Source organism: Ranitomeya variabilis, chromosome 2 (assembly GCF_051348905.1).
Source record: "Ranitomeya variabilis isolate aRanVar5 chromosome 2, aRanVar5.hap1, whole genome shotgun sequence".
Lineage (NCBI taxonomy): Eukaryota > Metazoa > Chordata > Amphibia > Anura > Dendrobatidae > Ranitomeya > Ranitomeya variabilis.
This window is the reverse complement of record NC_135233.1, coordinates 412,988,654-413,011,211: the sequence shown is the minus strand read 5'-3', so window position 1 is coordinate 413,011,211 and position 22,558 is coordinate 412,988,654.

Here is a 22,558-nt window from a genome sequence, read left to right as displayed (position 1 = left end):
TGCACAGCGTGCAATGCCTGAAAAGGAATTCCATAGTAGGAAGAGTGCAGTGTGGCATTTTTTTGACCAAGATCCCAATGATCAGTCTAAAGTGATTTGTAAGAAATGCTCAAAGACCTTTAGCAGAGGGAAGATTCTTCAAAATTTAAATACAACGTGCATGCGTAGACATTTAACCAGCATGCACTTGCAAGCCTGGACTAATTACCAAACGTCCTGTACCGTTGGCGCATCTGGTCAGAATGAAGGTAGTCAGCAACACTACATTGCTTCCCTCACTGTAAGCCCACCGGTTCGGACACCACCAGCAGCAAATGTGGAGGGATCGTCGCAAGGCCAAAGCAGGCAGGGAATCAGAAGGTTATTGGTAGGAAGCACTGTATGTAGGCCAACATCACCAACTGTCTCTCAATCCGCCATGTCCACCACCACCACCACCGCTAGTTCCACCATCTGCAGGTCTCCTGTCCAGCTCACCCTAGAAGAGACTCTCGTGAGAAAAAGAAAGTACTCATCCTCTCATCCGCGTACACAGGGTTTGAACGCCCACATTGCCAGATTAATCTCGTTAGAGATGATGCCCTACCGGTTGGTCAAAAGCAAAGCTTTCAAAGACCTGATGGCCTACGCAGTACCACGCTATGACCTACCCAGTCGCCACTTCTTTATGAGAAAAGCCATCCCAGCCCTCCACCAGCATGTCAAAGACCGCATTGTCCATGCACTGAGGCAGTCTGTCAGTGGAAAGGTGCACCTCACCACAGATGCATGGACCAGTAGGCATGGCCAGGGACGTTACGTGTCCATCACGGCGCACTGGGTTAATGTGGTGGATGCAGGGTCCACAGGGGACAGCCATAGTGGGACAGTTCTGCCTAGCCCACGGTCTAGGAAACAGTTGGCAGTAGGCGTTCGACACCCCTCCTCCTCCTCCTCCAGAAGCGACAGCTCGTCCACAGAGCGCAGTCACCTGGCAACTCCATCCGCAGCTGCCAGTGTTGCACACGAGGTGTCTCATTATGGAACAGCTAGTGGTAAGCGTCAGCAGGCTGTGTTGGAAATGAAGTGTTTGGGCGACAACAGACACACCGCGGAAGTACTGGCCGAGTTCTTGCAGCAAGATAGTACATCTTGAGGCAGGCAAGGTAGTCAGTGATAACGGAAGGAATTTTATGGCTGCCATAGCCCTTTCACAACTTAAACACATACCTTGCTTGGCTCACACTTTGAACCTGGTGGTGCAGTGCTTCCTGAAAAATTATCCGGAGTTACCAGCCCTGCTCCTGAAGGTGCGAAAACTTTGTTCGCACATCCGCCGGTCGCCCGTACACTCCAGCCGTATGCTGAACCATCAGTGATCGCTAAATCTTCCACAGCAATGCCTAATTATAGATGTTGGAACAAGGTGGAACTCCACACTGCACATGGTTCAGAGGCTGTGTGAACAGAGGCGTGCTGTCATTTATTTGTGGGAGGATACGCATACACGTGCAGGCAGTTGGATGGCAGACATGGAGTTGTCTGGTGTGCAGTGGTTGAAGCTACAAGACCTCTGTCAAGTCCTTCAGTGTTTTGAGGAATGCACACGGCTGGTAAGTGCAGACGACACCATCATAAGCATGAGCATCCCACTTATGCGTCTGCTGATGCAAAGTTTGATGCACATTAAGGAGCAGGCGTCTGCAGCAGAGGAGGAGGGAAGCCTTGATGACAGTCAGCCATTGTCTGGTCAGGGAACTGTCCAGGACGAGGTGGCGGACGAAGAGGATGAGGAGGAGGATGATGGGGATGAATATGTATGGGAGGAGGGAGCTTCTCAGGGGGCAATAGAAACTGGTGCAGTTGCAAGGTCTGGTACAGGTTTCTTGCGGGACACTTGTGATGTAGATTTGCAAGAAAGTGCTCCTCAACCCAGCAGAAGCAGTGAATTGACACCTGGAACATTGGCCCACATGGCTGAGTATGCCTTGCGTATCCTAAAAAGGGACCCCCGCATTGTCAAAATGATGACCGATGACGATTACTGGTTGGCCTGCCTACTGGATCCACGCTACAAAGGGAAATTGCAAAATATCATGCCACATGAGAACCTAGAGCAAATACTGGCTACCAAACAAGCAACTCTTGTAGACCGTTTGGTTCTGGCATTCCCAGCACACAGCGGCGGTGATGGTTCTCACACGAGCCGTAGGGGGCAACATGGCAGAGGTGCTAGCGGTGCAGAAATCCGAAGTGGCGTTGGACAGAGGGGTTTTATGACAAGGTTGTGGAGTGATTTTTCAATGACCGCTGACACGACAGGGACAGCTGCATCGATTCAAAGTGACAGGAGACAGCATTTGTCCAGTATGGTTACAAACTACTTTTCCACCCTTATCGATGTTCTCCCTCACAGGTCATTCCCCTTTGATTACTGGGCATCTAAACTAGACACCTGGCCTGAATTGGCAGAATATGCATTACAGGAGCTCGCTTGCCCTGCTGCCAGTGTGCTATCAGAAAGAGTCTTCAGTGCTGCTGGTTCAATACTGACCGAAAAAAGGACACGTCTGGCTACCCAAAATGTTGATGATCTAACCTTCATTAAAATGAACCAATCATGGATTTCAAATTCTTTTGCCCTACCTTCCCCTGCTGACACGTAGCTTTCCTTTAAAAAGGTCTTGCTTTTGGACTCCTCTTACTGACTGCTCCAATTCCTCCATTTGCTGCTGCTGAATGTCCACCATAGGCCATTTTTAACACCTCCCTAAATGGGCTGACTCCCCCCACGGGCCCGTGGTCACCACTTGGCGCAAGCACCCGTGCGAGTGCCGTTTGCCTGGACAGGTGGGTGTGCCCACTTTTGGCTGACGGCACTGGCACAGGGTCCCTCATAGTACAATTAAGTGTCTCTGGCGGTGGGGGTGCACACCCAACGTCAGACACAACGTCGTAATATGAGGGGCCCTGGGCCAGTACCGCCGCCCACGAGAGAGTGTTCCTCCCCAGCTCAAACAGTGCTCCACCACTGTTTAGTCGGTGCTGTTAAATCCTTCAATGGCACTGCCAATACAAATTGAGAGATGATAGTAAATATATACAGGGACCATGACCTCCATTTTGACCTGTGAATACTGTGCGCGAACTACCACTATCTGGTACTCAGCTGAGGAACCCACCCCTGTACGTTGCTTTGCCACCTGTTTATTTACGAACATTTTTTTTGCAGACATTTAGCCCGCTTTACTATTTAGGCCAACGTACTGTGTCAGCCACTTATTCCAGTTGTCCTCCACCGAACAAAGCAGTGCCACCAGTTTACTCCTGTTACCAGTTTAGAACTGCATTGAGCCAACTTTTTTATTTTAGGCCTAGTAAGTCTGTCTGCGCCACTCCTAGCAATCGTCCTCCGCTGACCAAACCAGTGCTGCCTGTGTACCCATGTTACCCATTTTAAACTGCATTGAGCCAACTTTTTTATTTTAGGCCTAGTAAGTCTGTCTGCGCCAGTCCTACTAATCGTCCTCCGCTGACCAAAACAATGCTGCCTGTGTACCCGTTACACATTTTGAACTGCATTGAGCCAACTTTTTTATTTTAGGACTAGTAAGTCTGTCTGCGCCACTCCTAGCAATCGTCCTCCGCTGACCAAACCAGTGCTGCCTGTGTACCCCTGTTACCCATTTTAAACTGCATTGAGCCAACTTTTTTATTTTAGGCCTAGTAAGTCTGTCTGCGCCAGTCCTACTAATCGTCCTCCGCTGACCAAAACAATGCTGCCTATGTACCCGTTACACATTTTGAACTGCATTGAGCCTACTTTTTTATTTTAGGCCTAGTAAGTCTGTCTGCGCCACTCCTAGCAATCGTCCTCCGCTGACCAATCCAGTGCTGCCTGTGTACCCCTGTTACCCATTTTAAACTGCATTGAGCCAACTTTTTTATTTTAGGCCTAGTAAGTCTGTCTGCGCCAGTCCTACTAATCGTCCTCTGCTGACCAAAACAATGCTGCCTGTGTACCCGTTACCCATTTTGAACTGCATTGAGCCTACTTTTTTATTTTAGGCCTAGTAAGTCTGTCTGGCGTTTCCTGGGCCCACGAAAAACTTGAGCCAGCCCTACTCCCCCCACAATTGTTGCCAAATGACCCCCAAATTTTCAATGGCTAACTATTATTATAAGGTAAATTAAGATTGACAAGCTTAAGTAACAAGAATTGATGTTTTTGGCATTAAAATGGGCTCTGTTGGTGTTTTCCTGTCCTCCACTCACTGCCGACTTTGATTCTCCATTGACTTGCATTGAGTTTCGTGTTTCGGTCGGATCCCCGACTTTTCGCAATAATCGGCCGATTTCACCAATTTCGCGAAATCCGACTCAATCCTGAAAAAGTAAAAGTCGCACAACCCTAATTGTCAGCTTTAGATAATCTGAATTGTTCCCTGCAGGTTCTGCAGACAGCATTATATTCTTCTTTAGATATGCCTTCCTCTTTCCATTTGATAAACATTTCTTTCTTCCTTTTTAGCATGTGCTTACGTACTGTGTTCATCCATCCTGGTTTCCTTAACTGCTTCCTATTCTTCCCTCTTTTTGGAATTGGTAATGATTCTGCTTTGAGAATCTCATTTTTTAAGATTTCCCATCCTTCCTGGAAATTTTTGTCCTTAAAGGGAACCTGTCACCCCCAAAATGGAAGTTGATCTAAGGCCACCGGCATCAGGGGCTTATCTACAGCATTCTGGAATGATGTAGATAAGCCCCCGATGTATCCTGAAAGATGAGAAAAAAAGGTTAGATTATACTCACCTAGGGGCGTTCCCGCTGCAGTCCAGTCCGATGGGTGTCGCGGTCCGGTCCGGGGCCTCTCATCTTCATAGGATGACGTCCTCTTCTTGTCTTCATGCTGCGGCTCTGGTGCAGGCGTATTTTGTCTGCCCTGTTGAGGGCAGAGCAAAGTACTGCAGTGCGCAGGCGCCGGGCCTCTCTGACCTTGGTGTTATCAAAGTTTGACTGTAAGATGGTGTATGGTTCTGGCTCCCACTGATCATCGAGTTTGCACGTTCTTTTTTTCCTCTTTAGAACTTGTTCACTTGGTGACAAGGGAATTGCAGGGGCGCGCTGGTTATAGTTTCTCTCCTGCTTCTGTCTTGCCTGGGACAGACTTCTTTCCATGCATTCTTGTACTTGGCGATATTTGTGCTGCTGCTCCGTATCCCAATCTGCATCCGTTGATGTCGTTTCTGGTGTTAGGACTCCCATATCAAGGTCAACAGGTAATTTGCTAGGTCTTCCTCTCATTACTTGAGCTGGAGTGCAATTAGTGGAATTCACTGAAATATGATTGTACAGATCTACCAGATCCGGCAACTTCTCTGGCCACAGATTTCTCTCTTCCAAAGGCAAGGTCTTCAGTAAGTCAATTACCACCTGGTTCATCTTCTCACACATACCGTTTGTCTGTGGGTGGTAGGGCGTTGTTCTGATCTTCTTGCATCCGTACAGGTGACAGAACTCCTAGAACACTTCTGTTTCAAAGGCTGGGCCTTGGTTGGCGAGTTCCTTTTCAGGGTAACCATGTGGTCGACAAAAGTGTTGTTGGAATGCCTTGGCTGCCGTCTTTGCTGTTTGATCTTTAAGTGGCACGACTACCAGGAATCTTGAGTAACGGTCCACTATGGTCAAAGCATAGACATAGCTGTTGTGAATTCGGTTTGTGGGCTCCCCCGGTGGTCTGTTATGGTAGTGTCTCTTATTTGCCTTCCTCCATCTCTGATTACCTGTCGCCACCCTCTTGGGGAGTTTCCTATTTAAGGCTGCTTGGCTGTTAGTCACATGCCGGCCAACAATGTGCTAGTAGCATTCTGTTGCATTCACCTGCCTCAAGTTCCAGTTCAGCTAAGTTGAATTTTGTTTCTTGTTTTGCTATTTTTGTCCAGCTATCTGCAATGTGACTCTTCAGTGCTGGAAGCTCTTGTGGACAGAAAATTACTACTCCAGTGGCATGAGTTGTCACTGGAGTTTAAAGTAATTTCTGGATGGTGTTTTTGAATAGTGATTTTTAGGTCGACCGTGAAGTAACTCTTTCCTGTCCTTCTGCTATCTAGTAAGCGGACCTCACTGTGCTAAATCTGCTGTTCATCCTACGTATGTCATTTCCTCTGAACTCACCGTCAATATCTGTGGGGGCCTACTATCATCTTTTGGGGTTCCTCACTGGAGGTAAGGCAGGCCTGTATATTCCTCTTATAGGGGTAGTTAGATCTCCGGCTGGCGCGTGGTGTCTAGGGCATCGTAGGTACATCCCCCGGCTACTGTAAGTGTTGGGTCAGGTTCAGGTCACGGTCGACCTTAGTTTCCATCACCCGAGAGCTAGTCCGTTTTGCATTTTTTTCCCATGGTCATTGGGGTAACCATAACAGTTTGGCCGGCCCTTAAAAAATCTATGTGTTAAAATATGCACTAAAGTAGGAAGGAGAAGAAAAGGTTTTTTTTTTTTTTTTTTTTCTGTGTTTGAAAGTGCACCTTAGTTTGATCATTTGTATTCCTTGCTTAAACTGCAGTCTTCAGCCTTTTTTTTTCTCCTCTCCTCTTAACCTCTGAATGCTTGGGTTACACCCATCTGAAACATGGATCCACAGAGTTTAGTTGCGGGTTTGAATAACCTTGCGACAAAAGTACAGAACCTACAAGATTTTGTTATACGTGCTCCAATGTCTGAACCTAAGATTCCTCTGCCTGAATACTTTACCGGAGACAGATCCCGGTTTTTGAGTTTCAGAGAAAATTGCAAATTGTTTTTGTCTCTGAGATCTCACTCTGCTGGTGATCAGACTCAACAAGTTAAAATTGTTATCTCTCTACTGCGTGGCGACCCACAAAGTTGGGCATTTGCATTATCGCCAGGGGATCCTGCGTTGTTAAATGTAGATGCGTTTTTTCAGGCTTTGGGGTTGCTTTATGAAGAACCTAATTTAGAGATTTTGGCTGAGAAAGCCTTGATAGCTCTTTCCCAAGGGCAAGATGAAGCTGAGATATACTGCCAGAAATTCCGTAAATGGTCGGTGCTTACTAAATGGAATGAGTGCGCTTTAGCAGCTAATTTCAGAGAAGGTCTCTCTGATGCCGTGAAGGATGTCATGGTGGGGTTCCCTGTGCCTACAGGTCTGAATGATGCCATGAAATTGGCTATCCAGATTGATCGGCGTTTGCGGGAGCGCAAATCTGTGCACCATATGGCGGGGTCTTCTGAGGAAGAATCTGTGCACCATATGGCGGTATCTTCTGAGCAAAAACCTGTGCACCATATGGCGGTGTCTTCTGAGCAAAGACCTGTGCACCATTTGGCGGTGACCTCTGAAAAGGCATTGGAGCATATGCAATGCGATCGTGTTTTGTCTAGAGGCGAACGTCAAAATTACAGGCGCAAAAATGGATTGTGCTTCTACTGTGGAGATCCAGCTCATGTTATATCAGCATGCTCTAAACGTATAAATAAGGTTGATAAAAAGGTTGATAAATCTTTTTCTACAGGTACCTTGCAGTCAAAATTTCTTTTGTCCGTGACATTGATTTGTACCTTATCATCTGTGACTGTGAATGCTTATGTGGATTCTGGCGCCGCTCTGAGTCTCATGGATTGGTCCTTTGCCAAGCGTTGTGGGTTTGATTTGGAGCCGTTGGAAGTTTCTATTCCCCTGAAGGGTATTGATTCTACACCTTTGGCTAGCAATAAACCACAATATTGGACACAAGTGACTATGCGTCTCACCCCAGACCATCAGGAGATTATTCGTTTCCTTGTATTATATAACCTACATGATGTCTTAGTGCTTGGATTACCATGGTTACAGATTCATAATCCCGTCTTGGACTGGAAATCTATGTCTGTGTTGAGCTGGGGATGTCGGGGTATTCATGGGGATGCACCTTTGGTTCCTATTTCTTCATCTACTCCCTCTGAGATCCCAGCATTTCTGTCAGATTTTTATGATGTCTTTCAAGAGCCTAAAGTTGATTCTCTCCCTCCCCACAGAGAGTGTGACTGCGCTATTGAGTTGATCCCCGGTAGTAAGTTTCCTAAGGGTCGCTTGTTTAATTTGTCTGTACCTGAACATACTGCTATGCGGGAGTATATCAGAGAATCCTTGGAAAAGGGTCATATTCGCCCCTCGTTGTCTCCACTAGGGGCAGGATTTTTCTTTGTAGGTAAAAAGGATGGTTCATTGAGACCTTGTATCGACTATCGACTTTTGAATAAGATTACAGTTAAATACCAGTACCCGTTACCTTTACTGACTGATCTGTTTGCTCGTATAAAGGGGGCTAAGTGGTTCACTAAGATCGATCTACGTGGTGCGTATAATTTGGTGCGGATTAAGCAGGGGGATGAGTGGAAGACCGCATTTAATACGCCTGAAGGCCATTTTGAGTATTTGGTAATGCCTTTCGGTCTCGCAAATGCCCCTTCCGTTTTTCAGTCCTTTATGCACGATATTTTCCGTGAATATCTGGATAAGTTTATGATTGTGTATTTGGATGATATTCTTGTTTTTTCGGAGGACTGGGAATCTCACGTTCAACAGGTCAGGAGAGTTTTTCAGGTTTTGCGAGCTAATTCTCTTTTTGTAAAGGGCTCAAAGTGTAGTTTTGGAGTTCAGAGAATTTCCTTTTTGGGATATATTTTTTCCCCTTCATCTATGGAGATGGACCCTGTCAAGGTCCAGGCTATTTGTGATTGGATGCAACCTACTTCTTTGAAGAGTCTGCAAAAGTTCTTGGGTTTTGCTAATTTCTATCGCCGATTTATAGCGGGTTTTTCTGCCATTGCTAAACCTTTGACTGATTTGACCAAAAAGGGTGCTGATGTTGCTAATTGGTCCTCTGCGGCTGTGGAGGCCTTTCAAGAGCTTAAGCGTCGCTTTTCTTCCGCTCCTGTGTTGCGCCAACCTGATGTGTTACTTCCGTTCCAGGTTGAGGTGGATGCTTCGGAGATCGGAGCAGGTGCAGTTTTGTCGCAGAAAGATCCTGACTGCTCAGTAATGAGACCATGTGCGTTTTTCTCCCGAAAGTTTTCGCCCGCTGAGCGAAATTATGATGTGGGAAATCGCGAACTTCTGGCCATGAAGTGGGCGTTTGAGGAGTGGCGTCATTGGCTTGAGGGTGCTAGACACCAGGTGGTGGTCCTCACTGACCACAAGAATCTGATTTATCTTGAGTCGGCCAGGCGTCTGAATCCTAGACAGGCGCGCTGGTCGTTGTTTTTCTCCCGATTTAACTTTGTGGTGTCATATCTGCCTGGGTCCAAGAATGTGAGGGCGGATGCCCTCTCTAGGAGTTTTGAGCCTGACTCGCCTGGGGATTCCGAACCTACCGGCATCCTGAAGGATGGGGTGATATTGTCAGCTGTCTCCCCAGACCTGCGGCGTTCTTTGCAGGAGTTTCAGGTGGATAGGCCTGATCGCTGTCCGCCTGGTAGACTGTTTGTCCCTGATGATTGGACCAGTAGAGTTATCTCGGAGGTTCATTCTTCCGCGTTGACAGGTCATCCTGGAATTTTTGGCACCAGGGATTTGGTGTCTAGGTCCTTCTGGTGGCCTTCTTTGTCTCGAGATGTGCGCATGTTTGTGCAGTCTTGTGATGTTTGTGCTCGGGCCAAGCCCTGCTGTTCTAGGGCCAGTGGGTTGTTGTTGCCCTTGCCTATTCCTAAGAGGCCTTGGACGCACATCTCTATGGACTTTATTTCTGACCTTCCGGTTTCTCGTAGGATGTCTGTCATCTGGGTGATTTGTGACCGTTTTTCCAAGATGGTTCATTTGGTACCTTTACCCAAATTGCCCTCCTCCTCTGAGTTGGTTCCTCTATTTTTTCAGAATGTGGTGCGTTTGCATGGTATTCCTGAGAATATAGTGTCTGACAGGGGTACTCAGTTTGTGTCTAGATTTTGGCGGACGTTCTGTGCCAGGATGGGTATCGATTTGTCTTTTTCGTCTGCATTCCATCCTCAGACTAATGGCCAGACTGAGCGTACTAATCAGACCTTGGAGACTTACTTGAGGTGTTTTGTGTCCGCTGATCAGGATGATTGGCTTGACTTTTTGCCATTGGCAGAGTTTGCCCTTAACAATCGGGCTAGTTCTGCCACTTTGGTTTCTCCATTTTTTTGTAATTCAGGGTTTCACCCTCGGTTTTCGTCCGGTCAATTGGAGTCTTCGGATTGTCCTGGAGTGGATGCTGTGGTTGATAGGATGCATCAGATTTGGGGACAGGTTGTGGACAATCTGAAGTTGTCCCAGGAGAAGACTCAACAGTTCACTAATCGTCATCGGCGTATTGGTCCTCGTCTTTGTGTTGGGGACCTGGTGTGGCTGTCTTCTCGATTTGTTCCTATGAAGGTCTCGTCTCCTAAGTTTAAGCCTCGGTTTATCGGCCCTTATAGGATTCTGGAGGTTCTTAATCCTGTGTCCTTTCGTTTGGACCTCCCAGCATCTTTTAATATCCATAATGTTTTCCATCGGTCATTATTGCGGAGGTATGAGGTACCGGTTGTTCCTTCTGCTGATCCACCTGCTCCTGTGTTGGTTGAGGGTGAATTGGAGTATGTGGTGGAAAAGATCTTGGACTCCCGTGTTTCCAGACGGAAACTTCAGTATCTGGTTAAGTGGAAAGGTTATGGCCAGGAGGATAATTCTTGGGTGACAGCATCCGATGTTCATGCTCCCGATTTGGTTCGTGCATTTCATAGTGCTCATCCAGGTCGCCCTGGTGGTTCTGGTGAGGGTTCGGTGCCCCCTCCTTAAGGGGGGGGTACTGTTGTGAATTCGGTTTGTGGGCTCCCCCGGTGGTCTGTTATGGTAGTGTCTCTTATTTGCCTTCCTCCATCTCTGATTACCTGTCGCCACCCTCTTGGGGAGTTTCCTATTTAAGGCTGCTTGGCTGTTAGTCACATGCCGGCCAACAATGTGCTAGTAGCATTCTGTTGCATTCACCTGCCTCAAGTTCCAGTTCAGCTAAGTTGAATTTTGTTTCTTGTTTTGCTATTTTTGTCCAGCTATCTGCAATGTGACTCTTCAGTGCTGGAAGCTCTTGTGGACAGAAAATTACTACTCCAGTGGCATGAGTTGTCACTGGAGTTTAAAGTAATTTCTGGATGGTGTTTTTGAATAGTGATTTTTAGGTCGACCGTGAAGTAACTCTTTCCTGTCCTTCTGCTATCTAGTAAGCGGACCTCACTGTGCTAAATCTGCTGTTCATCCTACGTATGTCATTTCCTCTGAACTCACCGTCAATATCTGTGGGGGCCTACTATCATCTTTTGGGGTTCCTCACTGGAGGTAAGGCAGGCCTGTATATTCCTCTTATAGGGGTAGTTAGATCTCCGGCTGGCGCGTGGTGTCTAGGGCATCGTAGGTACATCCCCCGGCTACTGTAAGTGTTGGGTCAGGTTCAGGTCACGGTCGACCTTAGTTTCCATCACCCGAGAGCTAGTCCGTTTTGCATTTTTTTCCCATGGTCATTGGGGTAACCATAACACATAGCCTGACCGGTTTGGGGTTAGCTTCACATGATATAAATCTCCTAGTTCAAGTGGCTGTTTGGTAACTATGGGCTGTAGGGGAGTAGTGATGGGCGAGCACTAAAATGCTCGGGTGCTCGTTGCTCGGGTCGAGCAAACTGGAATACTCGGGTACTCGACCCGAGCAACGAGCCCAATGTAAATCTATGGGAAACCCGAGTATTTTTACCGCAATACCCATCGGAGGTCCTTTCAAGGTCTAAAAACATCTGCAAATGATGGAAACACTGCTCAAATGACACAGGAACATCATGGGGATCACCCCTGGAAGCATTTCTGACTCCTAGGTCACAGTTGTAAGCAATGTTGTCAGAGTTTCACGCCATTTTTACAGGTGCACCAAAAAACATACAAAAACGTAACCAAAATGGATTTTGCTGGGAAATATTTTAAGGTACATCCTTTCCAGGGTAATGACTGGTATATAAGGCAAAATAATTAACCCAAGACCAAAATGTTCCTCCACCACTTGGGCTATGTTCACAGGCAGCGTTTTTGATGCGTTTTTCAACTTTAACATTGTTTTCAACCAATACAAATGCATTCAATGGGAAATGTCATTGTAACACTTAACAACCATAGCTGGACATGTGTTGTGTGACACACAAGGAGACCCATCTTGTTTCATTTATGAAGGATGGACTCTTAATGTCACAAAGCCTATTTTTAGAGGGGCATCAGGCGCATTAATATTCTTAAATTGCCATTATTAAACAGTGGGTCTCCTATGCTGTTATTGCCTATGCAGTGAGTGGCTGGGCTGCCAAGAATTATGACGTACCCCAATGCCCCTTTCACGAGAGGTACAGGAGGGCCTCCTAAAAAATGTTGCATTGAATGCAAGGCCTGACCTGCTATCAAGTAATATGCACCCCAATAAGCCTTTGAACCCAGGTACTGGATGGCCACAGGAAAATCCACTTCACATTAGTAATTTTGTAATCCCATACTGTTTTCTTATGTATTGACTGCAAGGCCTGCCCTGCTACCTAGTCATATGCACCACACTAAGCCTTTGAACCCAGGTACTGGATGGCCACAGGAAAACCCACTTCACATTATTCAGTTTGTCCTGCCATACTGTTTTCTTATGTATTAACTGCAAGGCCTGCCCTGCTACCAAGTCATATGCACCCCAATATGTCTTTGAACCCAGGTACTGGATGGCCACAGGAAAACCCACTTCACATTATTCAGTTGGTCCTGCCATACTGTTTCCTTATGCATTGAATGCAAGGGCCACCTGAACCAAATTTGCACGCAACACAATCCCCCCTTGGAAGAAACATGGAGGAGGGCCTCATAAAAAAACTGTCCCATTACAAAGAAGTGGGTCTCCTATTCTCGTAATGCCCATACACTAAGTGCATAGGCTGACAAACATTTCCCCATGGGGGTAAATTTAAAAAAAATATTTTATGGGGATCATAGACACCCTTGCCCAAAAATCGACTAGCTGTAGCAGAAAGGAACACGTTAACCCTGGTGATCTAGTGGTGGAGAATGATGAGACGCTGATGAAGGCTTCATTAAAAACTAAGCCCAATGTAAAGGAGCGGGTCTCCTAGACTTGTAATGCCCATACACTAAGTGCATGGCCTGACAAACATTTCCCCACGTGGGTACATTTTTAAGAAATATTTTATGGGGATCATAGACACCCTTGCCCAAAAATTGACTGGTTGTAACAGAAAGGAACAAGTTAACCCTGGCGATCTAGTGGCGGAGAATGATGAGATGTTGAAGAAGGCCTCATTAAAAACTAGGCTCAATGAAAAGGAGCCGGTCTCCTAGACTTGTTATGCCCATATACTAAGTGTATGGGCTAAGAAACATTTCCCCCTTTGGGAGTAATTTTTTTTTGGCTTAAAATTATTAACGGGCATCATAAAAACACCCTTGCACAAAAAATGAGTGACTTTTGCATCACGGAATACATTCACCCTGGTGTTCTTATGGTTGTGGATGATGAGAAAGAGGATAAGGAGGAGGATAATACCAAACAGACAAAATCAGGAAGCGTATACCCATGTGTGATTGTGAAGAGGTGCATGAGAATACACCTCCACAAAAAAGACAATGTATTTGAGATTATGTTTCGCTGTTTTCATTAAGTGGTGAGCAGAAGTCTTGCCCAATCCAACCCTTGCTCACTTTTATAAGAGTCAGCTTGTCAGCCTTTTCAGTTGACAGGCGGATGCACTTATCTGTTATAAAGAAAAAGAAGAGGTCTAATATAGCAGCGCTGGTGCAGATGGATATGTACAGCTGCGGGTAATGTTCCGTGCCACACACGGAAAATGAGGGATACTAAAATGGTATATACAAATATATAAATATATATATAAATATATTTTTACCTGCGCTATAACTTATAGACACATTAATCAATATCATGCAGCGTGTATTTACCTGTTCGGGTGAGATACGTGTTTGAAGTGTTAAAAAGTGTATATCATTCAAGGACCAATTATGATGAGGCTAGGTACTATGATTAAAACAGAAAAAGAGGGGGAAATAAAGATTTAATAAATGCTTTCTTTTAAAATATTACTAGAGTGTACCTATAATGCTTGCTAGTGTGCTCCGTTAACACTGCCGATTAATAGACTATTGACATTGAGCACGAAATAATATAGTGTTGATACCCTATGGTAGGGCTCTATCAATAGGACACCACTAGGCTATCCAAGCTATCCCCCGGTGAGGTACATATAGTTAGGTGCAGAGAAGACTTATTAACCGTATGTTCCAGCTAAGTACCTGTAGTGCGCACAAGTGCTTTAAAGATTGTCCATAGTTCATAAAAAATGTGTGTTGCAGGTTACTTAGCTTTTTGGATGATTGATACCAATGTCTTTCAGGCGGCTTATGCGAGCACCGTCCCGGCCGGTGACGAGCGCTCACACGGCCTGAGCTTGCAAATCCTGATGCGATGCTTTGCAGGACCTGCGGTGACGTTCGGGTCACGTGATCGTAGGTCACGTGGTGCCCCTGAAGATTCTACGGATCGCAGTGGGAGCCAAAAACCAACGCATTTCGGAATAGCGCGGATTCCTTCATCACCCTGGAGACTTCAAATTCCAAATTACCATCCACCAAGACTGGAGAAGGCATCGGTGTTGCGTCCACAAGACCCACCACCTTTTTTAGCAACGATCTGTGGAACACGTTGTGTATCTTATACACCGTAGGAAGCTCCAATCGGTACGCTACTTGGTTAATGACGGCGGCGACCCTAAATGGACCAATAAACCTTGGACCCAATTTAAGGGATGGTATTTTGAGTCTTATGTTTTTTGTGGACAACCACACCCAGTCATCCACACTCAAGTCCGGACCTGGCACACGCCTACTGTCAGCCACACGTTTGTACCTAGCACCCACGCTCAACAGGTGCTGTTTAACTCTCCTCCAGACTGATGATAGTTGTGCTCCTAACTGGTCTTCCTCCGGGACACCGGAAGAGCCCCCCTGACTCAAAGTACAAAATTGAGGATGGAGCCCGTAAACACAAAAAAACGGAGACTCCCCAGAAGACTCCTGGCGGTGATTATTGATGGCAAACTCAGCCAAAGGAAGGAACGTCGACCACTCCTCCTGGTTATCAGAAACAAAGCAGCGTAAGTACTGCTCCAGATTTTGGTTCATACGCTCGGTCTGACCATTTGACTGAGGATGAAACGCCAAAGAATGAGAATAACTTGATCCCCAGCCGTGAGCAAAATACTTTCCAAAATTTTGCCACAAACTGAGACCCCCTATCAGAAACGATGTCAAACGGAACCCCATGAAGTCTGACCACCTCCTGTACAAATACCTGAGCCAGAGTCTTAGCGTTAGGCAATGAAGGCAAAGACACAAAGTGCGACATTTTTGAGAACTGATCAACAATCACCAAGATGACCGTTTTCCCAGCTGAGGAGGGCAAGTCCGTGATAAAATCCATGGAGATCCCTGTCCATGGCTTACTAGGTACCTCGAGAGGAAGTAGTGTGCCAACAGGACGCGAGCGGGGCATCTTAGCCCTAGCGCACGTGGTGCAAGCTGACACGTATGAGACCACGTCCTGTCGGATTTTGGGCCACCAAAACCGACGTGACACCAACTCCAAAGTACCCCTCACTTCTGGATGGCCTGCCAGGACAGCATCATGATGCTCCGCCAAAACCTTTAAGCGGAGATGAAGCGGTACAAACGATTTGTTGATGGGAAGCTCAGATGGTACCTCCTCCTGGGCCTCGGCAATCTCAGCCTCAACCTCGGTTGTGAGAGCCGAAACCACAACACCCTTTTGGAGGATGGGTACCGGATCTTCCCGAGGTTCTCCCCCCGGAAAACACCTGGACAGAGCATCTGCCTTAGTGTTTTTAGACCCAGGTCTGTAAGTAACAACAAAGTTGAACCGCGTGAAAAACAATGCCCAACGAGCCTGCCTGGGAGATAGACGCTTGGCAGACTCCAAATAAAGCAAATTCTTATGGTCGGTAATAACAGTAACCCGATGAACCGACCCCTCCAAGAAGTGTCGCCATTCCTCAAAGGCCAACTTGATTGCCAACAACTCCCTGTTGCCAATATCGTAGTTACGTTCGGCGGACGACAGTTTCTTGGAGAAATAGGCGAATGGACGCAAATCGCTCAAGGATGAGCCTTGTGACAGCACTGCCCCCACACCAACCTCAGACGCATCGACTTCCACGACAAAAGGTTTCGATACGTCTGGCTGCACAAGAATAGGGGCCGAAACAAAACTGTTCTTAAGAAATTCAAATGCGTGCACAGCAGCCTCAGGCCAAACGGAGAAATTGGTACCCTTTTTAGTCATGTCAGTTAGCGGTTTAGCAATTATAGAAAAATCTTTGATAAACTTCCTATAGTAGTTAGAAAACCCAAGGAACCGCTGGAGCGCCTTTAGGTTATCAGGCCGTTCCCAACGCAACACCGCTTGCACCTTAGTGGCGTCCATTTTAAACCCAGAAGCAGACACAATATAACCCAAGAAAGGCAACTCCTGAACCGAAAATACACATTTCTCAAGTTTTGCATAGAGCTTATTCTCTCTGAGAAGCTGTAACACCTGCCTGACATGATCTAAATGAGTATCACGGTCGCAAGAATATATGAGAATCTTGTTTAGGTACACAATAACGAATTTCCCCAAAACATGCGAAAACACATGATTTATGAAATGTTGAAACACTGCAGGTGCGTTTGCCAACCCAAATGGCATCACCAAATTTTCAAAATGACCCTCAGGGGTATTAAAAGCCGTCTTCCACTCATCACCTTGACGGACTCTTATGAGGTTGTACGCCCCCCTGAGGTCAAGCTTGGTAAACCACTTAGCACCTGCCACCTGGTTGAACAAATCTGGTATCAGTGGCATAGGGTATGGATCACGAACCGTAATCTGGTTTAATCCCTGAAATCCAGACACGGGCGTAGTCCGCCATCTTTCTTCTTAACGAAGAAGAACCCCGCTGCCACAGGCAAGGATGAAGGCCTGTTGTGCCCTTTGCTCAAACTTTCAGCAATGTAATCCTTTAACGCTTGTCTCTCCGGACCAGAGATGTTAAACATCCTCGCTTTAGGCAATTTGGCCCCTGGTTTAAACCTGATAGTACAGTCATAGGGGCGATGTGGTGGCAACTCTGAACAGCCCTTCTCAGAGAAAACATCCGCAAAATACAGAAGTGACTCAGGAATGCTTGAAGTCACAGCAGACACACATGTGGCCAGGCAATTTTCCTGGCAGAATTTGCTCCACTGAATTATGTCCTGAGTTTTCCAGTCAATAACCGGGTTGTGCATAGACAACCATGGAAAACCCCAAACCACCTGTGCAAGAAGATTCCTGAGCACCTTACATGTAACCTGCTCGAAATGTAGAACCCCAATGTGGAGTTTCACCTCAGCCACAAACTCAGTAATCTCCCTCTGTGGGAGAGGAGCAGCATTGATGGTGACCACGCGGATAGGATGAGGCAGTTTTTCGACCCTAAAACCGGCTGTGCGCGCAAACTCCTCATCAATGAGATTTGTGGCAGAACCACTATCCACAAAAACAGTGATTGGCTGCTCTCTGCCAGCGATAATAACTTTGGCAGGGAGCATGCATTGAGAAACCACCATGGAGGATATGCATAAGCTCAGATTGGTCTCCTCCACACCCTCTGAGCTTAGACGTTTTCCGCCGTTGCGTTTTTCTTAGGCAGCAGAGGACAAATGTTAACAAAATGACTAGTTTTACTACAGTAAAAACAGGGTCCCTGCTTCCTGAGCATAGGGGCTCGATGCTTAACATGTGACACCCCTGCGATCTGCATAGGCTCCGTGGGCTCACCTGCAGCAACCTCATGTGAACCTAAACCCTCTCCCATAGGCGGCGTCTCATGCTCCCCCTGACGTAAACGGCAATCAATGCGGACAACAAGACTCATAGCGGAATCTAGAGTAGCCAGAGTCTCGTACATCAGGAGGGCTTTTTTAACCCTTCCAGAAACCCCATGAATAAACTGACTCTGCAGCGCGGGATCATTACATTGTGTGTCGACCGCCCAGCGGCGAAATTCAGAACAGTAATCCTCTGCAACACGCTCCCCCTGGCGAATAGCGCGTATCTTAGATTCTGCTAGAGCCATTCTGTCAGGATCATCGTAAATGTGTCCCAAAGCAGAAAAAAAACTCTCCACTGAGTTAAATGCAGCAGAATCAGATGGCAAAGAAAACGCCCATGCTTGGGGGTCCCTATTTAGTAAAGACAACACCAGGCCCACACGCTGAGCCTCATTACCTGAGGAGATCGGGCGCATACGAAAATATAGTTTGCAAGCTTCACGAAAAGTAACAAATTTACTGCGTTCCCCAGAAAACCTTTCACGTAAAGGAAACTTAGGCTCAGCAACTCTACCTGTCACTCCAGCTTGCACATTAGATACTGCTAGTCCCTGTTGCTGTACTGCCCCCCTCAACTCAGTGACCTGTAGGGACAGCGCCTCCAACTGGCGGATTATGGAAGTCATGGGATCGATTATAATGTCACGGGAAGCCTAGGTAGGCAAGAGCTAATAACCCAGGCCCCTGCGATTTCCCTCAGACTAGGGAAACCCTGACTGACCCTCTCCCAGAGTTTACACTGATGGTGTGCATGTCTGGGCCTCCATCCTCACCCTGTCTCCTGTTTCAACCCTAGGCTGAAACTACCACCCACCACCCAGTGAAGAGACAAACACACCCACAGTTAGTACAGACAAGGATAACGGAAAATATGAACCACGCCGCAGTCACACAGGAATACACTATAAGTGCACAGGGCAAAACAATACAAATATAGGAAGGACAAAATAAGACAAAAGGAAATATACCACCAGATACGAAACTCCTTCTCCTAGACCACCACTCCAGACCGAGATAACCAAGCACAAGACAGAAGCTATAATCAGCGATGCCCAATGTTCAGCAGAACTATTTAAAGGCAGTGGGCATGACCCAGCCTCCAATCCGAGCACCAGCTAAATTAACCCCGGACCAGCTAGATAAAACCTAGCCGACGCCACTGAGCGCATAGTGGACAAAAGTGGAATTACCGCTGTCTGTCGAACGCCCTAGTATGAACAGCGTCCGACATGACACTTCCTCATTGTCTACCAATTTACATTGGTACGACATGAGGCTGGGCTGAGTGTAATCTCCCTGTATGGTTCCTTGCTCCATGTCCTCGTTCTCTGCCTGCAATGCATCCTCTTTAATTGTGAGCAGAGAGGTTTTCAGAATGCAGAGAAGTGGGATGGTGATGCTAATTATGGCGTCATTGCAGCTCACCATCTTGGTGCAGTCCTCAAAGTTTTTGAAGATGGTTCATATGTCTGACATCCATGTCCACTCCTGCGGTCTTATGTGTGGAGTCTGAACTGAATAACAATGGCCTTGTTGATGCTGGTAGTCAACAACTGCCCTGTTCTGCTCACAAATCCTTTCCAACATATGCAGTGTAGAGTTCCAACGCGTGGGGAAATCACACACGGAAGCTGTAAACGCTGCTGAAGCACGGCAAAGGCAGCTGAAGCTGTATCTGACTTTCTAAAATGGGCAGACAGGTGGCGAACTTTCACTAGCAGATCCTGCAGCTCCGGGTAGCTTTTGAGAAAACATTGAATGATGAGGTTAAGCACATGGGCCAGGCAAGGTACGTGTGTGAGCTCACCTTGCCTCAGAGCCTCCACCAGGTTCCGGCCATTGTCATACATGACTATGCCTGGCAGTAGGTTCAGTGGTGTCATCCAAAAATCTGACTGCTCTTCCAGCGCTGTTCATAACTCTTCTGCATTGTGCAGTTTGTCACCTAAGCAGATTAGTTCTGAAGAGCTGTTCAGTTTTCCCTTTCAAGATTCCAGACTCTCAGCCAGTCAACTTGAATTGGGGCCAAATGAGATCGCATGTAGCGATGCCCAAAGCTTTAAACATCCACGGTGTCAGTATTACGGGTTTTCCAAGTCACCCTGTGAATGATCTTGCCCTTTGTTAACATGGAGTTTGCTGTTTTTGTCTGCCCTATTTCCTGTTCGTTTGTTTAAAACCCAGCTCAGGTGTCAGTTTCCTTGCAGGAGTATTCTGCTTCTGTTCCCCTTCAGCTCAGCTGCTTGTTCTACTGTGCTTCTACCCGTGGCTCTGGACATTCTCTGCATATGTAAGCTACACTCTCAGTTATCTTTAGTCTGCTGACTTTGGAACTTAACCCTTAGTTCACTCTTCCTGGTAAAAACTCTGTTTCTGAACTGTGTTTTTGAACTATGTTGCTGGACTGTGTTTTGCTACTTAATCCTTCATTTACTCCACCCGGAGGGAGCTGTTGGAAACAACACCAGTATAATACTTTAATGTGAACTTGTTTCTGGACTTACCCCTGTTTATGCCACAACTGAGATCAACTTGTGAACTAGTTTCTGGACTTACCTGTGTTCATGCCACACCTGGGATTAACCTGTGGACTTGTTCTGGACTTCCCTGTGTTAACTACATATCTGGATTTGACTCTTTCTGCACCAACAGTGTTTTGGATCTGCACCATGTTACCTGTCACACTTACCTTTTGATCACCTTGCCGAGGATTCTGCCTTAAGGACTCTGCCGATTTGCTGTATATGTTTCAAGGACTTGTTTCATTGCAGGTCACTGCGGGTTATCAGTATATTGTTTTGGGTGTTATTGCTGTTGTGCAAATACACTATTTGCACTAAAGAAACCTGTCTCTGTTTGTTCATTGCCCCACGCTACCAGAATCCTCGAGCTCCTACAATAGTATTACAGGATACTCCAGCCACCAGAGGATTCTGCTGGGGCAATGACTGAGACACGGGTAGACAAACTGCTTGCAGCAGGAGGTGGAGGCTGTACAAAATAAGATTAGAGAAATGGACTCCCTGGATGGCCACAATGCGCAGGTGTTTGGTCAGGCTCTCCAAGATTTGCGTACTTTGATAGAAGCTCAGGAGACCTCACCTACTCAGCATACACCACCCACCAGTATGCCTAAATTGCCTCCATTCCGGTTTAATGGTGACCGAAGTCAATTCCATGGGTTTGTTAATCAGTGCATAATATTCTTTGATGTACATGCCTCCTACTATCAGTCTGCTAGATCTAAGGTACTATGTATTATTATGTTGTTGACATCACGGGCAGTGGCTTGGGCAAATCCTATGGTTGAAAGTCGCGATGTCCGTCAAAATAATTTGGATGATTTTCTGGCAGCTTATTTTTTGTGCGATGGGCTTAGTTTTATACTTACCCATAACGCCTTTACTTTCATGGATACTTGGTATGTACAGACCACTGGGACTGCCATGGGGACCCCGGCTGCATGCACGTTCGCTAATCTCTATTTGGCGGTGTTTGAAAAGGACTATGTGTATTCTACTAAAAATATAATTTTTAAGCATATTAAGCTTTTTCTCAGATACGTGGATGACGTGTTCCTGGTGTGGGACGGCACGGAGGAGGAGTTTGGGTGTTTTGTGGACTGCTTGAATAGGTCTAACACGATGGGGATGTCCTTCACGTCTGTGTTCGGTGGTCTCAGTTTGGAGTTTCTGGACATATCAGTGGTCGTCCAAGAAGGGGAGGTCTGCACAACTATTTTTCGTAAACCGACTGCTACTAATTCAGTTTTACACTTTAACAGCTTCCATCCGATACACACCAAGTGGTCCCTACCATACAGCCAATTATTGAGAACACGAAGGGTGAACAATACACAGAGGGGCTTTGAACAACAATCCGATGAATTATGCCAGAGACTCCAAGATAGGGGCTATCCAGATGCGTTGCTACGAACAGCAGTCGATCGTGTCAAAAAATATCCTCGGGAATGTGAGCAAGGCAGGCGCAGTAGCAGGACAACGTTTTGCCTTTTGCTTCCGATATAGTCCAATGGAGCAGGAAATACGAGCTTCTATTAGGAGGCATTGGCATGTGTTAGAGAGGGATAAGGATCTATCAGAGAGGGTAGCCAGGGGGCCACTGATCTCCAATAGATGCAGTACACGCATTAGAGACATTCTGGTCCGTAACCGTACGCTGAAACCAAAAGCGACTTGGCTAGAACAGGCAGTCCCGAAGGGCAATTACCATTGTGGGCACTGTCATTTTTGTAAATACCATGTCACTGGGCAGATGATACATGTGGGTCCCATGTGGGCAAGACTATACGCCATCTGTATGTGCATTTTAGGGAACACTTCAGGTCTATTCAGACAGGTAAAGGTGTACCCAGGCTTATCAGTCATATTAGAGACGTACATGAGGGAAATCCGGAGGTTCTCACATTTGCGGGAGTAGAGAGGGTCACCTTACCAGCACAGGGAGGGGATTTACACAAGCTATTATTGAGGCAGGAGGCCAGGTGGATCATGCGCACACAGGCGACAGGTCCGGCTGGCCTGAATGACAGAATTGATATGTCTGTTTTTCTATGATTCCCCGATGCAGTTAGGTTATATA